This window comes from Hyla sarda, chromosome 8, assembly GCF_029499605.1.
Source record: "Hyla sarda isolate aHylSar1 chromosome 8, aHylSar1.hap1, whole genome shotgun sequence".
Classification (NCBI taxonomy): domain Eukaryota; kingdom Metazoa; phylum Chordata; class Amphibia; order Anura; family Hylidae; genus Hyla; species Hyla sarda.
In genome coordinates this window covers 170,850,572-170,874,827 of record NC_079196.1, presented here as the reverse complement: position 1 = coordinate 170,874,827, position 24,256 = coordinate 170,850,572, and the positions used below count along the sequence as shown (strand labels likewise).

General features: G+C 43.6%; 1 long non-coding RNA gene across 1 annotated transcript in view; it reads right to left on the bottom strand.

Annotated features, from left to right (window-relative positions):
• Nucleotides 1-24,256, bottom strand: part of LOC130284303 (uncharacterized) — a 102,713-nt gene that overhangs the window by 28,654 nt on the left and 49,803 nt on the right. The gene's annotated exons all lie outside the window — the stretch shown is intronic.

The window sequence follows — 24,256 nt, the reverse complement described above, 5'->3', positions numbered from 1 at the left end:
AGCTTTTTCCCTATGAGGTTGTGTGTATGTGTCCTCCATTACTATTGTTTTCATCAAGGTGACAAAAATAAATTGTCTTCACATGTGTGGGATTCAAATTTTTTGCTTTTTTCTACCTCACTCCGCAAGAATTAAAACACTATGCAAATTAGAATTCCTGATAGTGACCTTAGAAATGGTGACATTAGCATGTGACCGAGTCACTAAATACCTACTCACAACCCACCAGCACATGCTTACACACTGTAATTATATGTATTAAACAATAGGTTAGGCTGTAACCATACTATCAGGAAAAAAATGTACGTACGTAGGGACCCAGTTTCCACAAATGTTGGCGCACATTAAAAATAATGGGTGCACTGAAAGGGGTACTCCGGTAGAATATTTTTTTTTAAATCAACTGGTGCCAGAAAGTTAAACAGATTTGTAAATTACTTTAACCCCTTAAGGACCAGGCATGTATGAGTACGTGCCTGCACCCTGGGTCTTAAGGACCAGGCACGTACTCATAGGTCCGTGGGAATTTCGGTCCCTGGATGTCGGATGTCGTGCGGCAGGCTCCCTGGATCTGTCGGAAGACGGTAAGTAGCCTAGCAACATCTGGAGGGTACAGTTTGAGACCACTATACGGTGGTCTCTAAACAATAACCCTTCAGATGTTGCAAAACTACAACTCCCAGCATGCCCAGACAGCTGTTTGGGCATGCAGGGATTTGTAGTTTGGCAACAGCTGGAGGGCCCCAGTTTGGAGATCACTGTCTGTGATCTCTAACTGTGGCCCTCCAGATGTTGAAAAACTGCAACTCCTAGCATGCCCAAACAGCAGTTTGCTGTCTGGGCATGCTGGTATCTGGAGTTTTGCAACAGCTGGAGGTCCACAGTTTGGAGATCTCTAAATTGTAGCCCTACTGATGTTGCAAAACTGCAAATCCCAGCATGCCCGTCGCCATGCTGGGAGTTGTAGTTGCGTACATCCAGCTGTTGCATAACTACATCCCTTCGGCGATCAGTACATGCTGGGAGTTGTAGTTTTGCAACAGCTGGAGGCACACTGGCTGGTAAATACTGAGTTAGGTAACAGAACCTAACTGAAGGTTTTCCAACCAGTGTGCCTCCAGCTGTTGCAAAAGTACAACTCCCAGCATGCACTGTCTGTCAGTGCATGCTAGGAGTTGTAGTTTTGAAACAGCTGGAGGTTCCCCCCCCCCCCCATGTGAACGTACAGGGTACATTCACACGGGCAGGTTTACAGTAAGTTTCCTGCTTCAAGTATGAGCTGCGGCAAATTTTTCACCGCAGCGCATACTCCTAGCGGTAAGCTCACTGCAAACTGCCGCCAGTGTGAATGTACCCTAAAAACACAACACTTCACTACACTAACACATAATAAAGGGTAAAACACTACATATACACCCCCCTTACACTGTCCCCCCAATAAAAATGAAAAATGTGTTGTACGGCAGTGTTTCCAAAACGGAGCCTCCAGCTATTGCAAAACAACAACTCTCAGCATTTCCGGACAGCCACTGACTGTCCAGGCATGCTGGGAGTTTAGCAACAGCTGGAGGCACCCTGTTTGGGAATCACTGGCGTAGAATACCCCTATGTCCACCCCTATGCTATCCCTAATTTAGTCCTCAAATGCGCATGGTGCTCTCTCACTTTGGAGCCCTGTCGTATTTCAAGGAAACAGTTTAGGGCCACATATGGAGTATTTCCGTACTCGAGAGAAATTGCCCAACTAATTTTGGGGGCTTTTTCTCCTTTTACCCCTTATGAAAAAGAAAAGTTGGGGTCTACACCAGCATGTTAGAGTAAAAAAAAAAATAAAATTACACTGACATGCCGGTGTTGCCCAATACTTTTTATTTTCACAAGAGATAAAAGAAATAAAAGACCCCCCAAATTTGTTACGCAATTTCTCCTGAGTACGGAAATACCCCATATGTGGGTGTAAAATGCTCGGGGGGCGCACAACAAGGCTCAGGAGTGAGAGCGCACCATGTACATTTGAGGCCTAAATTGGTGATTTGCACAGGAGTGGCTGATTTTAAAGTGGTTCTGACGTAAACGCAAAAAAATAAATACCCACATGTGACCCCATTTTGGAAACTGCACCCCTCTTGGAACATAACAAGGGGTATAGTGAGCCTTAACACCCCACAGGTGTTTGACGAATTTTCATTAAAGTTGGATGAGAAAATGAAAAAAAAAAATTTTTGACTAAAAAGCCCCCCAAAATTTGTAGCCCCATTTCCTTTGAGTAAGAACATACCCCATATGTAGATGTAAAGTCCTCTGCGGGTGAACTACAATGCTCAGAAGAGAAGGAGCGCAATTGGGATTTTGAAGAGAAAATCTGTCCGGAATTGAAGGTCACATGTGTTTACAAAGCCCCCATGGTAACAGAACAGTGGACCCCCCCAACATGTGACCCCATTTTGGAAACTACACCCCTCACGTAATGTAATAATAGGTACAGTGAGCATTTACGCTCCACAGGGGTCTGACAGGTTTTTGGAACAGTGGTCTGTGAAAATGAAAAATTAACTTTTTCATTTGCTCAGCCCACTGTTCCAAAGATCTGTCAAACGCCAGTGGGGTGTAAATGCTCACTGCACCCCTTATTAAATTCTGTGAGGGGTGTAGTTTCCAAAATGGAGTCACATGTGGCGGGCAGAGCATTTTATGTCCTAACATGGGGTATTTCCATACTCAGAAGAGACGGGGTTACAAATTTTGGGTGGCATTTTCTCCCATTACCCTTTGTAAAAATGGTAAATTTGGGGGGGGGGGGGGAAACTGCCCTTTAGGGAAAAAAAATGTTTTCCATTTACACATCCAACTTTAATAAAAAGTCGTCAAACACCTGTGTGGTGTTAAGGCTCACTGGACCCCGTGTTACGTGCCTTGAGGGGTGTAGTTTCCAAAATGGAATGCCATGTGGGGTTTTCTGCTGTTCTGGCACCATAGGGGCTTCCTAAATGTGACATGCCCCCCAAAAACCATTTCAGCAAAATACACGCTCCAAAATTCCAATGTTACTTCTTCCCTTCTGAGCCCTCTACTGCGCCCTCCAAACACTTGACATACACATATGAGGTATTTCCTTACTCAAGAGAAATTGGGTTACAAAATTTGGGTCTACAAGAACATGCGAGTGTAAAAAATGAAGATTTTGAATTTTCTCCTTCACTTTGCTGCTATTCCTGTGAAACACCTAAAGGGTTAACACACTTACTGAATGTCATTTTGGATACTTTGAGGGGTGCAGTTTTTGTAATGGGGTCATTTATGGGGTACTTCTAATATGAAAGCCCTTCAGATCTACTTCAAAACTGAACTGGTCCCTGAAAATATCTGATTTTGAAAATTTTGTGAAAAATTGGACAATTGCTGCTGAACTTTGAAGCCCTCTGATGTCTTCCAAAAGTAAAAACATGTCAACTTTATAATGCAAACATAAAGTAGACATATTGTATATGTGAATCAATATATAATTTATTTGGAATATTCATTTTCCTTATAAGCAGAGAGCTTCAAAGTAAAAAAAAATTAAAAAAAAAATTAAATTTTTTCAAGTATCATTAAAAATGTACCACTGACATAAAGTAGAATATGTCACGAAAAGAATCTTGGAATAAGAATGAAAAGTAAAAGCATGCCAGAGTTATTAATGTATAAAGTGACAGTGGTCAGATGTTCAAGATGTAAAAAAAATGGCCGGGTCCTTAAAGGGGTACTCCGGTGCTTAGACATCTTATCCCCTATCCAAAGGATAGGGCATAAGATGCCTGATCGCGGGAGTAGCGCCGCTGGGGACCCCCGGGATCTTGCACGCGGCACCCCGTTTGTAATCAGTCCCCGGAGAGTGTTCGCTCCGGGTCTGATTACCTGCGACCACGCGGCCGTCGGCGTGTGACGTCACGCCTCCGCCCCCGTGTGACGTCACGCTCCGCCCCTCAATGCAAGCCTACGGCAGCAGGTTCCCCACATTAGGTAGTAGCAGGTTCCCCACATTAGATAGTAGCAGGTTCCCCACATTAGGTAGGCAGCAGGTTCCCCACATTAAGTAGGCAGCAGGTTCCCCACATTAGGTAGGCAGCAGGTTCCCCACATTAGGTGGGCAGCAAGTTCTGCACATTAGGTGGGCAGCAAGTTCCCCCCTTTAGGTAGGCAGCAAGTTCCCCACATTAGATAGGCAGCAGGTTCCCCACATTAGGTAGAAGCAGGCTCCCCACATTAGGTAGTAGCAGGTTCCCCACATTAGGGAGTAGCAGGTTCCCCACATTAGGTAGAAGCAGGTTCCCCACATTAGATAGAAGCAGGTTCTTCACATTAGGTAGTAGCAGGTTCCCTATATTAGATAGTAGCAGGTTCCCCACATTAGGTAATAGCAGGTCCCCCACATTAGGTAGAAGCAGGTTCTCCACATTAGGTAGAAGCAGGTTCCCCACATTAGGTAGCATTTTCGATTACCCCGCTCCCCCCCGATTTACGTACACACAGACACACACACAGACACCCACACATGCACACACACATAGACAGACAGACACACACACATGCACACACACATAGACAGACAGGCACACACACATAGACAGACAGACACACACACACATGCACACACACATAGACAGACAGGCACACACACATGCACGCACACATAGACAGACACACACACATAGACAGACAGACACACACATATGCCCACACACATAGACACAAGCAGACAGACACCCACACATGCACACACATATGCACACAAGCAGACAGACACCCACACATGCACACACGCAGACAGACACACACATAGACAACCTTACCTGTCTTGCACTGCGCTTCTCCTCTCCAGAGTAGTGAAGAAAACTGTGTCTTGAAGCGTTCTGTATCCCGAGGAAAGTGCTGAGTCACTGTGCTGAGACACTGTGATTGGTTGATGGGGGGGCGTGTGCAGTCTCTGCTTTGCTCAGGACACAGAACTGCTTCAAGACACAGTTTTCCTCAATAAATACCTAACGCGGGCCACAAACTTTCGCTCCGCAGGCCGCAAATGGCCCACGGGCCTGGAGTTTGAGACCCCTGCTCTAAATGAATGCCGGGTGCAGCAGGAAGATAGCGGATAAGGTGTATAGGGTCGGAGTACCCCTTTAATACCTTAATGGCCAAGGACGTATATTTACGTAATTTGAAGCGCGTTCAGGAGCTGAGCGCCCTTCATATCTGCTGGGTCCCAGTTGCTACCAGCAACCAGGACCCGCAGCTAATACTGGACATCGCCGATCGGGCTAATGTCGGGTATCTAAACTGGGAGAAATCACTGCCGATTAGCTCAGCAGAGCTATTCGGGACTGCCGCTATGAAATCGCGGTGACCCGAACAGCTGAGAGGACAGTGGGAGGCGCCTTGTTCCACACTGTCAAATTGGCATTTTATTGCCCAAGCCTGAGATCCAGGCTTGAGCAATCGAGCTCAGATAACACTGATCAATGGTATGCTATGGCATAGCATTGTTCAGTGTATGCAATCAAAGGATTGCATGTAATATTCCCCTATGGGTCTAAAATTAAGTGTAAAAAAAGTGAATAAATATGATTTAACCTCTTAAGGACCCAGGGCGTATGGATACGCCCTCAAACCCTGGGCCTTAAGGACCCAGGGCGTATCCATACGCCCTGGCGTTTTCCGGTCTCTGCCGCGCGCCGGCAGAGATCGGAACTGGATGCCTGCTGAAATCCTTCAGCAGGCATCCAGGGCAAGTGCCGAGGGGGGCCATGTAGGCCCCCCATGTCGGCGATCGCCGCAATTCGCAAGGGAAATCGCCCTTGCGATCTGCGGCGATACCGGGCTGATCGGGTCTCTGGGACCCGACCGCCCGGTAATTTTGCATGATCCCGGCTGTCACAGACAGCCAGGACCATGCTGGAGCCTAGGAGCGAGGTGGCAAGCCTGCCACCTCCTCCGATCCCCCTGCGATCTGTCGGTTAGTTAACCGACCAATCGCAGGAGGGGGGGCGGTTACTTCCTCCCGTCCTGCCCGGCCCCTGGAAGTCCGGAGAGGACGGGAGGAAGACCGGAGGACGCGGCGGGGGACGGGGGAGTGCTGGGGACCGGCCCCGGTACTTACCTCGTCCCTGAAGACCCGGATCCCGGCGAGGAAGATGGCGGCAGCGGCGACAGGTGAGTAGATCTTCAGCCGCAATCGGGCCCTTTACAGCAATGCACGTCGCCGTAAAGCGACATGCATTGCTGTAATGGGACCCTGTAAACTACAACTCACAGCATGCCCAGACAGCCCTTGGCGTCTGGGCATGCTGGGAGTTGCAGTTTTGCAACATCTGGAGGTCCACAGTTTGGGACCACTGTGCCCTTCCAGATGTTGCAAAACTACACATCCTCAGCATGCCCTTACTGTCCAGGCATGCTGGGAGTTGTAGTTCCGTAACATCTGGCCCTTCAGATGTTGCATAACTACAACTCCCAGCATGCCTGGACAGTTTTGGCATACTGGGAGTTGTAGTTTTGCAACATCTGGAAGGGCACAGATTGGGAACCACTGTATTAGTGGTCTACAAACTAGTCCTCCAGATGTTGCAAAACTACAACTCCAAGCATGCTGGGAGTTGTAGTTCGGCAACATCTGGCTCTAAAGATGTTGCCGAATTACTACTCCCAGCATGCTTGAGAATGCTGAGGGTTGTGGTTTTGCAACAACTGGAGGCACACTGGTTGGGAAACATTGTCTGTTTCCTTACTCAGTGTTTCCCAACCCGTGTGCCTCCAGCTGTGGCAAAACTATAACTACCAGCATGCACTGATAGACTGTGCATGCTGGGAGTTGTAGTTTTGCAACAGCTGGAGGTCCCCCCCTGTGAATGTACAGGATACATTCACATGGGCAGGGGCTTACAGTGAGTATCAGGCTGCAAGTTTGCCATGCAGCAAATTTTGCGCGGCAGCTCAAACCAGCTGTAACCGCCCCGCCCGTGTGACTGTACCCTAAAAACACTACACTACACTACACTACACTAACACAAAATAAAATAAAAAGTAAAAAACACTACGTATACACATACCCCTACACAGCCCCCCTCCCTAATAAAAATGAAAAACGTCTGGTACGCCACTGTTTTCAAAATGGCGCCTCCAGCTGTTGCAAAACAACAACTCCCAGTATTGCTGGACAGCCGCTGACTGTCCAAGCATGCTGGGAGTTTTGCAACAGCTGGAGGCACCTTGTTTGGGAATCACTGGCGTAGAATACCCCTATGTCCTCCCCTATGCAAATCCCTAATTTAGGCCTCAAATGCGCATGGCTCTCTCTCACTTTGGAGCCCTGTCTTATTTCAGGGCAACAGTTTAGGGTCACATATGGGGTATCGCCGTACTGGGGAGAAATTGCCTAACAAATTTTGGGGGGCTTTTTCTCCTTTCACCCCTTATGAAAATGTGAAGTTGGGGTCTACACCAGCATGTTAGTGTAAAAAAATAATTTTTTCACACTAACATGCTGCTGTTGCCCTATACTTTTCATTTTGACAAGAGGTAAAAGGGAAAAAAGCCCCCCAAAATTTGTAATGCAATTTCTCCCGACTACGGAGATACCCCATATGTGGGCGTAAAGTGCTCTGGGGGCGCACAACAAGGCCCAGAAGGGAGAGTGCGCCATGTAGATTTGAGGTGATTTGCACAGGGGTGGCTGATTGTTACAGCGGTTTTGACAAACGCAAAAAAAACTAAACCCCACATGTGACCCCATTTCGGAAACTACACCCCTCACGGAATGTAATTAGGGGTGCAGTGAGAATTTACACCCCACAGGTGTCTGACAGATCTTTGGAAAAGTGGGCTGTGCAAATTAAAAATGTTGTACAGACCACTGTTCCAAAGATCTGACAGACACCAATGGGGGTAAATGCTCACTGTACCCCTTGTTACGTTCCTCAAGGGGTCTAGTTTCCAAAATGGTATGCCATGTGGGGGTTATTTTGCGGTTCTGGCACCATAGGGGCTTCCTAAATGCAACATGCCCCCGAGCAAAATTTGCTCTCAAAAAGCCAAATATGACTCCTTCTCTTCTGAGCATTGTAGTTTGCTCGTAGTGCACTTCAGGTCAACTTATGGGGTACCTCCATACTCAGAAGAGATGGGGTTTCAAATTTTGGGGGGTATTTTTTGCTATTAACCCTTGCAAAAATGTGAAATTTGGGGGGAAACACCCATTTTAATGACATTTTTTTTTTTTTTTTTTTAACGTATGCAAAAGTCTTGAAACCCGTGTGGGGTATTAAGTCTCACTTTATTCCTTGTTACGTTCCTCAAGGGGTCTAGTTTCCAAAATGGTATGCCATGTGGGTATTTTTTGCTGTCCTGGCACCATAGGGGCTTCCTATATGGGACATGCCCCCGAGCAAAATTTGCTCTCAAAAAGCCAAATATGACTCCTTCTCTTCTGAGCATTGTAGTTCGCCCGTAGTGCACTTCAGGTCAACTTATGGGGTACCTCCATACTCAGAAGAGATGAGGTTACAAATTTTGGGGGGGTATTTTCTGCTATTAACCCTTGCAAAAATGTGAAATTTGGGGGGAAACACACATTTTAGTGAATTTATTTTTTATTTTTTTACATATGCAAAAGTCGTGAAACACATGTGGGGTATTAAGGCTCACTTAATTCCTTGTTACGTTCCTCAAGGGGTCTTGTTTCCAAAATGGTATGGCATGTGTTTTTTTTTTTGCTGTTCTGGCACCATAGGGGCTTCCTAAATGCAACATGCCCCCCCAAAAACCATTTCAGAAAAACGTACTCTCCAAAATCCCCTTGTCACGCCTTCGGTTCTGAGCCCTCTATTGCGCCCACAGAACACTTTACATAGACATATGAGGTATGTGCTTACTCGAGAGAAATTGGGCTACAAATATAAGTATACACTTTCTCCTTTTACCCCTCGTAAAAATTCAAAAATTGGGTCTACAAGAACATGCAAGTGTAAAAAATGAACATTGTGAATTTTCTCCTTCACTTTCCTGCTATTCCTGTGACATACGTAAAGGGTTAAAATGCTGACTGAATGTCATTATGAATACTTTAGGGGGTGCAGTTTTTATAATGGGGTCATTTATGGGGTATTTCTAAGATGAAGACCCTTCAAATCCACTTCAAACCTGAACTGGTCCCTGAAAAATAGTGAGTTTGGAAATTTTGTGAAAAATTGGAAAATTGCTGCTGAACTTTGAAGCCCTCTGGTGTCTTCCAAAAGTAAAAACTCGTCAATTTTATGTTGCAGACATAAAGTAGACATATTGTATATGTGAAATTTTTTTTTTTATATTTTGAATATCCATTTTCCTTTCAAACAGAGAGCTTCAAAGTTAGAAAAATGCAAAATTTTCAAATTTTTCATAAAATTTTCAAATTTTTCACCAAGAAAGGATGCAAGTTACAATTTTTTTTTACCAATATGTTAAAGTAGAATATGTCACGAAAAAACAATCTCGGAATCAGAATGATAACTAAAAGAATTCCAGAGTTATTAATGTTTAAAGTGACAGTGGTCAGATGTTCAAAAAATGGCCGGGTCCTAAGGTGTAAAATGGCTGGGTCCTTAAGAGGTTAACCCCATCCTGAATAAAAGTTTGAATCATCCCTTTTTCCCATTTAAAAAAAAAATGTAAACAAAAATAAAAATAAACGTGTGGTCTCGCCACATGCATAAATGTCCAAACTATAAAAATATAAAGTTAACTAAACCGCACGGTCAATGGGGTATATGTAAAAAATTCCAAAGTCCAAAATTGTGTATTTTTGGTCACTTTGTATACCCTATTAAAAGCGATCAAAAAGTCCCATCAAAACAATCGTGGTCCTGATAAAAACTACAGATCATGGCCCAAAAAATGATTCCCATACCGCCCCGTATATGGAGAAATAAAAAAGTTATAGGGGTCAGAGTTTGACAATTTTAAACATACTAATGTTGGTGCATGTAGTTTTAAGTTTTTTTAAAGTAGCAAAATAAAATAAAAAAACTATATAAAGTGGGTATCATTATAATCATGGACCTACAGAAGAAATATATAGTGTCATTTTTACCGAAAAGGACACTGCATAAAATCGGAAGCCCCAAATGTTACAAAATATTTATTTTGCCATACATTTTTGGGTGAACTGATTGATGTCATTACAAAGTACAATTGGTGGTATAAAAAACATATGGGTCTGTAGATGCAAAATTTTAAGCGTTCTGATTTTTAAAAGGTGAGGTGAAAAAAAAACTGTGGTCTTTAAGGGGTTAAGGACCAGGCCAGTTTCATTTTTGCATTTTCGTTTTTTCCTCCTCTCCTTCTAAGCGCCATAACTCTTTTAGTTGTCCATTTGGAAGCCCAGATCCTGCATCTAGAGGGGCGACTGGCAACAATGAGAAGCATTAACAACATGGAGAGGAGTCTTCTGCTCACTGAGCAGGCACTCTTGGGAATAGAGGTGGGGGAGGACAGTGGGACGGAGTTGCAGGACAGTCAGGCAGTTAGCTGGGTTACAGTTAGAAAGAGGGGTAGGGGAAAAAGTGTCAGGGAGGCTAGTCCTGAACTGGCACACCCCAACAAGTTTGCCCGCTTGGCAGATGAGGGGGATGCCATTACAGAGCTAGCAGAACTGCAGCAGGATACCGCCTCTGACCGCCAGGGGGATGTCTGCTCCAGTAAGGAGGGAGGCAGGAGTACAGGGCAGGTCAGACAGTTACTAGTGGTGGGGGACTTAATTATTAGGGAGACAGACAGGGCAATCTGTCACAAAGACCGGGATCGCCGAACAGTGTGTTGTCTGCCTGGCGCACGAGTTCGGCACATCGCGGATCGGGTTGACAGGTTGCTGGGCGGGGCTGGAGAGGACCCAGCAGTCATGGTACATATTGGCACCAATGACAAAGTAAGAGGTAGGTGGAGTGTCCTTAAAAATGATTTCAGGGACTTAGGCCGCAAGCTTAAGGCAAGGACCTCCAAGGTAGTATTTTCTGAAATACTACCAGTACCACGAGCCGCACCAGAGAGGCAGCAGGAGATCAGGGAGGTAAACAAGTGGCTCAGAAGCTGGTGTAGGAAGGAAGGGTTTGGGTTCATGGAGAACTGGGCTGACTTCGCTGTCGGTTACCGGCTCTACCGTAGGGACGGGCTGCACCTCAATGGGGAGGGTGCAGCTTTGCTTGGGGAGAAGATGGCTAGAAGGGTGGAGAAGTGTTTAAACTAGGGACTTGGGGGGAGGGAACCTACAGCAAAGAGGGGGAAGATAGTGTAGATAGAGAGGTGGGAATTATAAATGTACCTGGGGGTGGAGCGGAGGGAGGGGTTAGAATAGTTAATAGGAATAGGCTTCATAGGAAAATAAAACTTACACCCTTGAATCCCATTTACCCCAATAACATAAAGGATGGAAATGTAAAGTGTATGTGCACAAATGCCAGAAGCCTAGCAAATAAAATTGGGGAGCTTGAGGCCTTGATACTGGAGGAACATATTGATATAGTTGGGGTCACTGAGACATGGCTGGACTCCTCGCATGACTGGGCTGTCAATCTGCAGGGGTTTACATTGTTTCGCAAGGATAGAATGAACAGAAAAGGTGGTGGAGTCTGTCTGTATGTAAGAAGTGGTATGAAAGTCAGTCTGAACGATGCCATAGTGTGTGATGATTCTGAGGAGGTGGAATCACTGTGGGTAGAATTACAAAAGGTAATACTTTTATTATAAAAAATAATACTTGGTGTAATCTACAGACCCCGTAATATCACTGAAGAGATAGAAGTTTGGCTTCATAAACAAATAGAGAGGGCCGCCCGGGCAGGTACAGTGGTAATAATGGGAGATTTTAACTATCCAGATATAGATTGGGGTCCGGGGTTGGCTAAAACTACAAAGGGGCGACAATTCCTAAATTTATTGCAGGATAATTTTATGGGCCAGTTTGTGGAGGACCCAACAAGAAGTGATGCCTTGTTGGATCTGATCATTTCCAACAACGCAGAGCTGATTGGTAATGTAACTGTGTGGTAAAACCTTGGTAATAGCGACCACAATATAGTTACTTTTGACTTAAAATGTAGAAAACAAAGACAGACGGGGAAAGCAAAAACATATAACTTTAAAAAGGCAAATTTCCCTGGGCTGAGAGCTGCACTACAGGGCATAGACTGGGGGGAGGTGTTCTCAAATACTGATACAGAAGGTAAATGGGACATCTTTAAATCAACTCTAAATAACTATACAGCTAAATATATACCAAAGGGGAACAAATATAAACGATTAAAACTAAATCCTACATGGCTGACAAATTAGGTTAAAAGAACAATAAACAACAAAAAAATAGCCTTCAAAAAATTCAAATCTGATGGGTCAGCTATAACATTTAAACAGTACAAGGAGCTTAATAAAATCTGTAAAAATGTAATAAAAACAGCAAAAATTCAAAATGAGAGACAGGTGGCCAAAGAAAGCAAAACTAATCCTAAATATTTTTTTAGATATATAAATACAAAAAAAACAAGGACAGAGCATGTAGGACCCCTTAATAATGATAATGGGGAGGTTGTCACGGGAGATCAAGAGAAGGCGGAGCTACTGAATGGGTTCTTTAGTTCTGTATACACTATAGAAAAAGGAGCTGACATTGGCCAGGTCAGTGCTGGTAACACATCATGTAATGTACTGAACTGGCTTAATGTAGAGATGGTACAAGGTAAGTTAAGTGATATAAATGTAAGCAAATCTCCAGGGCCAGATGGATTGCACCCAAGAGTTCTTAGAGAGGTAAGTTCAGTAATATCTGTACCCTTGTTCATGATATTTAGAGATTCTCTGGTGTCTGGTATTGTGCCAAGGGACTGGCGCAAGGCTAATGTGGTACCAATCTTCAAGAAGGGCTCTAGGTCTTCGCCAGGCAATTATAGACCGGTAAGTCTAACGTGCATTGTGGGTAAATAGTTTGAAGGACTTATAAGGGATTACATACAGGAATACATAGGGGATAATAGTATTATAAGTGATAGCCAGGATGGGTTTACTAAGGATAGAAGTTGTCAAACCAATCTAATTTGCTTGTATGAAGAGGTGAGTAGAAGCCTTGACAGAGGAATGGCTGTGGATATAGTGTTTCTGGATTTTGCCAAAGCGTTTGATACTGTCCCTCACAGACGTCTGACAGGTAAGTTAAGGTCCTTGGGCTTGGAAACTTTAGTTTGTAACTGGATTGAACACTGGCTCATGGATCATACCCAGAGAGTGGTGGTCAATGATTCGTACTCTGATTGGTCCCCGGTTATTAGTGGTGTACCCCAAGGTTCAGTACTGGGCCCGCTGCTGTTTAATTTATTTATCAATGATATAGAGGATGGTATTAACAGCTCTGTTTCTATCTTTGCAGATGACACCAAGCTTTGTAGCACGGTACAGTCTATAGAGGATGTGCATAAGTTACAAGATGACTTGGATAGACTAAGTGTCTGGGCATCCACTTGGCAAATGAGGTTCAATGTGGATAAATGTAAAGTTATGCATCTGGGTACTAATAACCTGCATGCGTCGTATGTCTTAGGGGGGATTAAACTGGCAGAGTCACTGGTAGAGAAGGATCTGGGTGTACTTGTAGATCACAGACTACAGAATAGCATGCAATGTCAGGCTGCTGCTTCCAAAGCCGGCAGGATATTGTCATGTATCAAAAAAGGCATGGACTCAAGGGAAAGGGACATAATACTAACCCTTTATAAAGCATTGGTACGGCCTCACCTGGAATATGCTGTTCAATTTTGGTCGCCTGTTCATAAAAGGGACACTGCGGAGTTGGAAAGGGTGCAGAGACGCGCGACTAAACTAATATGGGGCATGGAACATCTTAGCTATGAGGAGCGATTAAAGGAGTTACAATTGTTTAGTCTTGAGAAGAGACGTTTAAGGGGGGATATGATAAACGTATATAAGTATATAAATGGCCCATACAAAAAATATGGAGAAAAACTGTTCCAGGTTAAACCCCCCCAAAGGACGAGGGGGCACTCCCTCCGTCTGGAGAAGAAAAGGTTTAGTCTAAAGGGGCGACACGCCTTCTTTACCGTGAGGACTGTGAATTTATGGAACGGTCTACCTCAGGAACTGGTCACAGCAGGAACAATTAACAGCTTTAAAACAGGATTAGATACATTCCTGGAACAAAATAATGATTATGCAGAATTATAAAACTACATCCCTTTCCCTTATCCCCTTACACCCTTCCCTTCAATTCCCTGGTTGGACTTGATGGACGTATGTCTTTTTTCAACCATACTAACTATGTAACTATGTAACTATGTAACCATATGGATTAAAATGCAGGCTACAGCAAAGAGATTAAAGAAGAAGTCTCATGCATGGAAGTACAGAAAAACGTATCCCCTATCCGCAGGTTGGGGATAAGTTTTAGATCGCGGGGAATTCGACTGCTGTGGCCCCCTGGGATCATCTGTATGGAGCCCCAGCTCTCCCACAGAGTAGCGCAGCACGCCAGTGGTCCGAAGCGGGGGTCGCCATGCCCCCTCCATACTTCTCTATGGGAGAGCTGTTTGGCAATCTCTGGTTCTCCCATAGAGATATATGGAGGGGGCATGGCAGCCCCTGCTGGGGGTGGGGGGCATGACGCACGACTCTGTGGGAGAGCTGGGGCTCCATACAGATGATTGCAGGGGGCCACAGCACTCGGACCCCTGCAATCTAAAACGTATCCCCTAGTTTTAACTGTAGAACCTCGTACACAGAGATTAACCTCTAAATCTCTGATAATACACAGAAATTAACCTTAGAATTTCTAACACATGAAGAAACCGTAGGATCCCACTTCCACACCCGTTGAACAATCTGGGACACAGGAAACCACTCCACAGTATGATCTCCAGCAATTCTATATACAGGTTCTTCTAAAAAAAATTAGCATATTGTGCTAAAGTTCATTATTTTCCATAATGTAATGATAAAAATGTAACTTTCATATATTTTATATTCATTGCACACCAACTGAAATATTTCAGGTCTTTTATTCTTTTAATACTGATGATTTTGGCATACAGCTCATGAAAACCCAAAATTCCTATCTCAAAAAATTAGTATATCATGAAAAGGTTCTCTAAACGAGCTATTAACCTAATCATCTGAATCAACTAATTAACTCTAAATACCTGCAAAAGATTCCTGAGGCTTTTAAAAACTCCCAACCTGGTTCATTACTCAAAACCGCAATCATGGGTAAGACTGACGACCTGACTGCTGTCCAGAAGGCCATCATTGACACCCTCAAGCAAGAGGGTAAGACATAGAAAGAAATTTCTGAACAAATAGGCTGTTCCCAGAGTGCTGTATCAAGGCACCTCAGTGGGAAGTCTGTGGGAAGGAAAAAATGTGGCAGAAAACGCTCCACAACGAGAAGAGGTGACCGGACCCTGAGGAAGATTGTGGAGAAGGACCGATTCCAGACCTTGGGGGACCTGCGGAAGCAGTGGGCTGAGTCTGGAGTAGAAACATCCAGAGCCACTGTGCACAGGCGTGTGCAGGAAATGGGCTATAGGTGCCACATTCCCCAGGTCAAGCCACATTTGAACCAGAAACATGTCAGCTGCCACTTTTGAACATGCCATGTCAGCTGCTGGTGTTGGTCCACTGTGTTTTATCAAGGGCAGGGTCAATGCAGCTAGCTATCAGGAGATTTTGGAGCACTTCATGCTTCCATCTGCTGAAAAGCTTTATGGAGATGAAGATTTCATTTGCCAGCACGACCTGGCACCTACTCACAGTGCCAAAACCACTGGTAAATGGTTTACTGACCATGGTATTACTGTGCTCAATTGGCCTGCCAACTCTCCTGACCTGAACCCCATAGAGAATCTGTGGGATATTGTGAAGAGAAAGTTGAGAGATGCAAGACCCAACACTCTGGATGAGCTTAAGGCCGCTATCGAAGCATCCTGGGCCTCCATAATACCTCAGCAGTGCCACAGGCTGATTGCCTCCATTCCACTCCACATTGAAGCAGTAATATCTGCAAAAGGATTCTCGACCAAATATTGAGTGCATAACTGAACATAATTATTTGAAGGTTGACTTTTTTTGTATTAAAAACACTTTTATTTTATTGGTCGGATGAAATCTGTGGATTCAATCTATACTTTTTAGGGCCAAGTTTCGATCCAGACTACTTAGGCCATTAGTTACAAAGTACTTACTGATTAGTAGAGAATTTTATTAGAGTCCTCATAAAACTTCTAGGTGAAGAGATTGAATATACACCTTTATTCCTACTTCAACATCTGCATAACTCTATGTCACTTTAACATCTGCAGAACTCATTTATTCCATAGTGGCTATGGAATAAATGCAAACATGATACGTCATCAGGGAAACAAGACCTCATGAGAGTATGAGCAAATAATTGTGTGTGAATGGTAGAGTATATATATATATATATATATATATATATAAATATTCAACAAAATATTGTGCATAAATTCATTATATTAGAAATCATAGAAGAACAATATTACATTTCATGCAAAAATATACAAAGTTGCACTTATGTACAAAATACAAATACATATGATGTGATACTTCAGCAGACTTAAATAAAAGATTTGCATGTTTACTCAACACTTAGATAAAAAGAATATCACATATTTCTCAAATGGCACTACAGAGAAAAAAAAGGCAGAGCCTCCCATGGGACAGTACGTCTGGTACAAGTGTGAATAGGCAAAGTGGTGAGATATTTACTCACCTCTCTGGGTTTCGGTAGAAGACACAACCACTTTGCAGAGCCTTGTATACAATTTGCGGTGCAGCCACCTGGGGATCAGGTCCTGGACGTTCCAGCTGAGAGTAGTAGGCAGATACAAGGATAGCAGCGCTATCTGGAAAATGCCGGGATGTAGAGGCGCAATCCGCATCAATGCATGACAATGCGAGGGTGGTATTGTATAAGATTCCTTTATTCAGCCAGCATCAGATGTGTTTCGGGGCGGCACATCCCTTTCCCAATGAAAATTGCCTTTATAGGGGTACTCCATCCCTAGACATTTTATTCCCTATCCAAAGTTTAGGAGATAAGATGTATGATCGTGGGGGTCCCGCCGCTGGGGACCCCCGCAATATAGCATGCGGCACCCACCTGTTTCTGGTCATGATGCGCTGGAGGGTCTGGGTCCCGACCACGGGAACGGAAGTTAATGACGTCACGACTCCGCCACCCTGTAACGTTACGCCCCATCCCCTCAAAGCAAGTCTACGGGAGGGGGCGTGACAGCCTCCCATAGACTTGCATTGATGGGACGGGGCGTGACGTCACTCTGGGGTGGAATCGTGACGCCACGAACTTCCGTTCCCGTGGTCGGGACCCAGACCTTCCAGCGCTTCCGGACCAGAAACAGGTGGGAGCCGAATGCTATATTGCGGGGGTACCCAGCGGCGGGACTCCCGCGATCAGACATCTTATCCCCTATGCTTTGGATAGGGGATAAGATGTCAGGGGGTGGAGTAACCCTTTAACAGAAATCGATAACATATTCACTACTTAAAACAGGTAAAGCCTGATTGACAGGTCGCCTAATGTGAACGGCGCCTCACAAGAAACGCATATTGATGACGTGTTCACAGAATACGGAGAGTTAAAAGAGTCAAATGTTCTTAAAACAATAAAAGTGAGAATTAATGTATTTGGTGTGGTTTCATATTTTGTTTATAATCCTGTTATATAGTGTTGATGCAAGTATGTATGTTGGGCAGGATTTTTCTTAATCATTTAACTTATCAAGTTAGGTATTTTTCGTGTTCCACATTTTCCCCGTTCATATTTTTGCGAGGAGGTAGTTAGAACAGACCACATTATCTGTCTATTCCTGTTGTTCTTTTTGGCAAGTTTCTGCTCCAGGATCCTGACTGCGGTCTTATACTGGCGCCGCGAGTGTATTAGCGCATGCGCAGTGTAGTTCCGTGGTTCGGAACTATGAAAGTTCGTACTGGTATGTGCTTGTGCATTGCGTGTGTGCCAGTACAGTATGTGATGGTATATAGGGTAAGAAGAAATTAGACATTATTAGACATTATTCAAACATTAATTTAGTCCTGACGGGTTTAGCGTGTCCATCTTTAATATCCAATAAGATTCACGTTTACAGAGTTTGCTGAAGCGGTCATCTGTGTCTTCTGATATTTGTTCGATTACGGTTGCAGAGAATTCTTCCATGTTGCTGTCATGTCTCTCCATTGCAAGTCGGGAGACGCCACGTTTGGTGAATTGGTGGATATTTGAATCTATGTCAGTTTATTCTGCTTTTCAACTGTTGTGTAGTCCGTCCAATGTACTGTAATTGGCATGTACATTCAATCAGGTATATAACATACGCTGAACTGCAGTTCATTCTAGTTTTTATCTGAAAGGTCTCTCCAGTCTGTTTACTGGTGATAGAGGTTGCACTACTGTTCAACTTGCTGCATAGTTTGCAGGTCTTGTTCCGGCATTTAAAACATGTTTTGGATGTGAAAATAGCTTTTTTTTTTTGTTGGCATTTTTTCTTTAAACGACTGGAGGCTGCATGGTTTTTAATTGTTTTGGCCCTACTGTATGTAAACCCAGGATTAGACGGTAGTATATTTTTCAATATTGGGTCATGCTGTAGTATATTCCAGAGGGTGTTAAATATTTTTTAATGGATTTGTAGCCAGCTGAATAGTCTGTTATAAAATTGTATTTGTATTTCTCTGTTGGTTTGTTTCTTTCTTCTGTTGGTTGTGCTGTGGGGGATTCTAATGATCTCGCATTTGCTTTATTTATGATGAGTTTTGGATATCCCTTCTCGGTCAGCCTTTTCTTTATGATTTTACTTTGTGATTCAAAATCTGTGTTTTTTTGTGCAATTTCGGCTTACTCTATGGAATTGGCCATATGGTACGCTTCTTTCCATTTTTTGAAATGACAACTCTTGAGGTCCAACAAGCTGTTGCAGTCTACAGATTTGAAGTATGTTTTGGTGATAATTGATGTATTTTCTGAGGTGAGCTCCACGTCTAAATGTTCTATTTTTTCTTCTGTACATTTCCCAGTTAGTGTGAGGCTGTAACTGTTAGTATTTAAGTGATTTGTAAAGGCAGTGAATGGATCTTCTGTTCCATTCCAGATAAAAAGCAGGTCGTCAATGTATATTTTTTTAAAAATGATGCATTGACTCCAGGGATGGTTACTGTATATAAAGTTATTCTCAAATGCCCCCATGTAGAGATTTGCAAAGGCCGGGGCGAATTTTGTACCCATCGCCGTTCCGGTTGTCTGTAAGTATATATTCTCTTCAAAGTTGAAATAGTTATGGGACAAAATTAATGATATGCTGTTGGTGATGAATTCTTTTTGTTCAATTGGTATGGAGATATCAGCGGCTAAGACGGCTGATATGACATCAAGTCCATGTTTGTGTGGAATGTTTGAATAGATGGCGGACACATCCAAGGTGGCCCATTTGTAGCCAGATTTCCAAATAAGGGGTTTGAGTAGTTCAATGAGGGTAGGTGTGTCCTTAAGATATGATGGGAGTTTTATGACATATTTTTGTAGCTGGATATCTACATAGTTTGATAGATTGCTGGTGATTGAATTGATTCCCAAAATGATTGGGCCGCCTGAGGGATTGACAGGATCTTTATGGATCTTGGGTAAGCGGTAAAATAGTGGCATTCTAGGGTTCCGAATTTTTATAAAGTCACATTCATTTTTATTTAGAACTTAAAGATCAAATGCGTGATTGATGAGAGTACTACATTCACCCATATAAACGGCGGTGGGGTCTGATGGTAGTTGGATATAGTAGTTTCGGTCGGATATAATTTTTGATTCTTCAGCGGTGTATGTAGGACAATCCTGAATGACTATCCCACCGCCTTTACCTGCACTCCTTATGACAATGTGCCTATTATTTGCTAGTTCTTTCATGGATTTTTCATCTTTTCCTGTGAGGTTCCGCTTGATTGATTTGTTGTTGTTGATTTTTGGGAAATCATCTGCCACTAGGGCATAGAAGGTTTCCACAAATTCTCCTTTATGGTGTGTAGGGTAGAGTTTTTAGATTTAGGTTTTAAAGCTGTAAAGGTAACTGGTGGATCCAGACTGGTGGTAGGGGTCTCCTTAATGGTAGAAGGTTTTGTTCCATTTTGTTCCATCATGGAAAAATGATGGGTGAGGGTAAGTTTTCTGATGTAAGCATTAAGGTCTATAAATAATTGCAATTCATCTATTTACCCTGTAGGGCAGAAAGATAGTCCTTTACTCAGGACATCACTCTCTGCCTGTGATAGCAAATGGCTGGATAGTTTGAATATTTTTAGCGTAGTTTCTTGTTTTTCTTTGGTTCTGGTTTGTTTGGATCTTCTTGTCCCCTTTCCTCTATGTCCCCTGTTTGTTTTTCTTCTTCCAGGTTCTTTATTTTTTGTCTCGCCAGACTGTACTATTCTGTAATCAGTGTATTGAGCATCTCGGGTCTGCCATGTAGCATGGGGGTGGGTGTCAGAGCTTGGGGTAAGCTCTAAAAAAGCCGGCAAGCATCTGTGTGTACCTGATGGTGTGGTGAAAAACTCATGTCCTGCTTCCTCCATATTCCTGATGGTAGTATTTGGGCTCTCATTTAGATGTTGTGTGCCCATGGATGTTATGCTGGGTGTCCGGATTATTTCGGGAAGATGGACTGAATTGTTAGATAGTGACCCTAGGTAACCTAGGTCTTCTGGGTTTACTTAAAAAAAAAATGTGGGGGGAAGGGCTAGTGATGAGTTCCCCTGCTTCTTGTAATAGTATATCCAGGTCTGATGGTACCCCTACTCTGGAGAAGACCTCTTCTAGAGATGGGGTAAGGTCCTGTGTAGGGCTAAGATGGACTGATATTTGGATTAGTATTAGTCCCTCCAGATGATCTTCTCTAGGGTTCTCAAATTCAGTGGTGTTCCTGGTTCTCACAGGTGTTTGAGTTGTGAGTTGTTGTTTTTTACAAAGGAGTGGGAATTTTTTGTGATGTTGTTTTTCTGGGTATCAGGAGTGTCTCCTCTGTTGGGGATGCTATCCATTCATTGAACTACTCAAACCCCTCAGTTTGAAATCTGGCTACAAATTGGCCACCTTGGATGTGTCCGCCCTCTATTCAAACATTCCACACAAACATGGACTTGATGTCATATCAGCCGTCTTAGCTGCTGATATCTCCATACCAATTGAACAAAAAGAATTCATCACCAACAGCATATCATTTATTTTGTCCCATAACTATTTCAACTTTGAAGAGAATATATACTTACAGATGACAGGAATGATGGGTACGCAATTCGCCCCGGCCTTCGCAAATTTCTACATGGGGGCATTTGAGAAAACTTTATATACAGTTCGAAAGCAAAAGAAACACAGAAGGCGGCAATCACCATTCAGGAGGTCTTTATTCACCATTCGGGAACCAGACACAGATAACAGACAGGGGAGTGGGGTGGAGGAGGGGGCTTCCGGAACAAGTTGTTTTGTTTTGTGCGCTTTTCGCACTTCCTCTAGCCGGATCTTACATACAGTAACCATCCCTGGAGTCAATGCATCATTTTGTACAAAAGATACATTGACGACCTGCTTTTTATCCGGAATGGAACAGAAGATCAATTCACTGCCTTTACAAATCATTTAAATACTAACAATAATAGCCTCACACTAACTGGGAAATGTACAGAAGAAAAAAAAGAATATTTGTGTTACGCCGAGCGCTCCGGGTCCCTGCTCCTCCCCGGAGCGCTCGCGGCTTTCCTCTCTCTGCAGCGCCCCGGTCAGACCCGCTGACCGGGAGCGCTGCAGTGACACTGCCGACGGGGATGCGATTCGCATAGCGGGAAGCGCCCGCTCGTGAATCGCATCCCAAGTCACCTACCTGTCCCGGTCCCCGGCTGTCACGTCCTGGCGCGCGTGGCTCCGCTCCTTAGGGCACGCGCGCGCCAGCTCTCTAAGATTTAAAGGGCCAGTGCACCAATGATTGGTGCCTGGCCCAATCAGTCTAATTAGCCTCCACCTGCTCCCTGCTTATATAACCTCACTTCCCCTTCACTTCCTTGCCGGATCTTGTTGCCTTGTGCCAGAGAAAGCGTTTATAGTGTTTGCCTTACCAGTGTTCCTGACCTCTTGCTATCGCCATTGACTATGAACTTTGCCGCCTGCCCCGACCTTCTGCTACGTCTGACCTTACCTCTGTCTAGTCCTTCTGTCCCACGCCTTCTCAGCAGTCAGCGAGGTTGAGCCGTTGCCAGTGAATACGACCTGGTTGCTACCACCGCAGCAAGACCATCCCGCTTTGCGTCAGGCTCTGGTGAATACCAGTAGCAACCTAGAACCGGTCCACCGACACGGTCCACGCCAATCCCTCGCTGACACAGAGGATCCACATCCAGCCTGCCGAATCCTAACAATTTGGACCTGGAGCTCACCTCAGAAAATATATCCATAATCACCAAAACATACTTCAGATCCGTAGACTGCAACAGCTTGTTGGACTTCAAGAGTTGTAATTTCCAAAAATGGAAAAAAAGGTTACCATATGGCCAATTCCATAGAGTAAGCTGAAATTGCACAAAAACCACAGATTTTGAATCACAAAGTAAAATCATAAAGAAAATGCTGACCTAGAATGGATATCCAAAACCCATTATAAATAAAGCATATGTAAGAGCATTAGAATCCCGCACAGCACAACCAACAGAAGAAAGAAAGAAACCAACAGAGAAATACAAATACAATTTTATAACAGACTATTCAGCTGGCTAAAAATCCCTTAAAAAATATTTAACACCCACTGGAATATACTACAGCATGACCCAATATTGAAAAAGATACTAGCATCTAACCCTGGGTTTACATACAGTAGGGCTAAAATAATTAAAAACCATGTAGCCCTCAGTCGTTTAAAGAAAAAGAGCCAACAACAATAAACAGCTATTTCCGCAACCAAAAGATGCTTTAAATGCCGGAAAAAGACCTGCCAACTATGCAGCAATTTCAACAATGATGTAACGTCCTTCACCAGTAAACAGACTGGAGAGACCTTTCAGATAAAAACTAGAATGAACTGCAGTTCAGCGTATGTTATATACCTGATTGAATGCACATGTCAATTACAGTACATTGGACTACACAACAGTTGAAAAGCAGAATAAACTGACATAGATTCAAATATCCACCAATTCACCAAAACATAGTGTCTGCCGACATGCAATAGAGAGACGTGACAGCAAGATGGAAGAATTCTCTGTAACCGCAATTGAACAAATATCAGAAGACACAAATGACCGCTTCAGCAAACTCTGTAAACGTGAATCTTATTGGATATAAAAGATGGACACGCTACACCCGTCAGGACTAAATGAATGTTTGGATAATCTTTAATTTCTTCTTACCCTATATACCATCACAGTAATGTCCAGATAATGCACAACCCATCCCAGCAATCTTTTCATTATATCCTCCCATGCTGTAATATCCCAGAAATGGCTACATAATTAATAACCAACCCCAGTGGTACAATTATTATACTCTGCCAGGTGCTTTATACCTAATCATAACACCCAACGCACTATATTTCCTCTGCCTTCATTTTATCAGGAATATTTAAATACACACTCCATGCACTATATTCCTCCAAGAATACCAGTATAAATGTAAAACTAGACAGAGTAGTCCATGCATCAAATGTACAACCACATGCACAACCAAACTTAACATTCCATGTAATATATTGTCTCGGGCTGCGGTTCCCCAGCAACCCCTGAACCATTGATAAATTAACCCCAACATCATGCACTGCATTCTTCCAGATCTATAATAATAAGGAGAGAGACAAGGAAACCTTAGACCGGAATATCTACCAACCAATTAAATTCTCTCAACTTAACTACATACCAGGACCCAGGTTTAATATCCCTAACAGTCTACAATGAACATGCACTTTATAACCACTAAAACATGTAGAAACTTTATTGCGATACCTCTATGGAACATACAAAACCTTCATCCTGTGTCCTCCTATGAATGAAGATCCTGCGAAAGCGCAATGCCAGTACAAACTGTCATAGTCCTGAACCACAGAACTTCACTGCGCATGCACTAATACACTTGCTGCACCAGTGTAAGCCCGCAGTCGGGATCCCGGAGCAGAAAGGTAAAGAAGAAAGAATAAAACTTGCC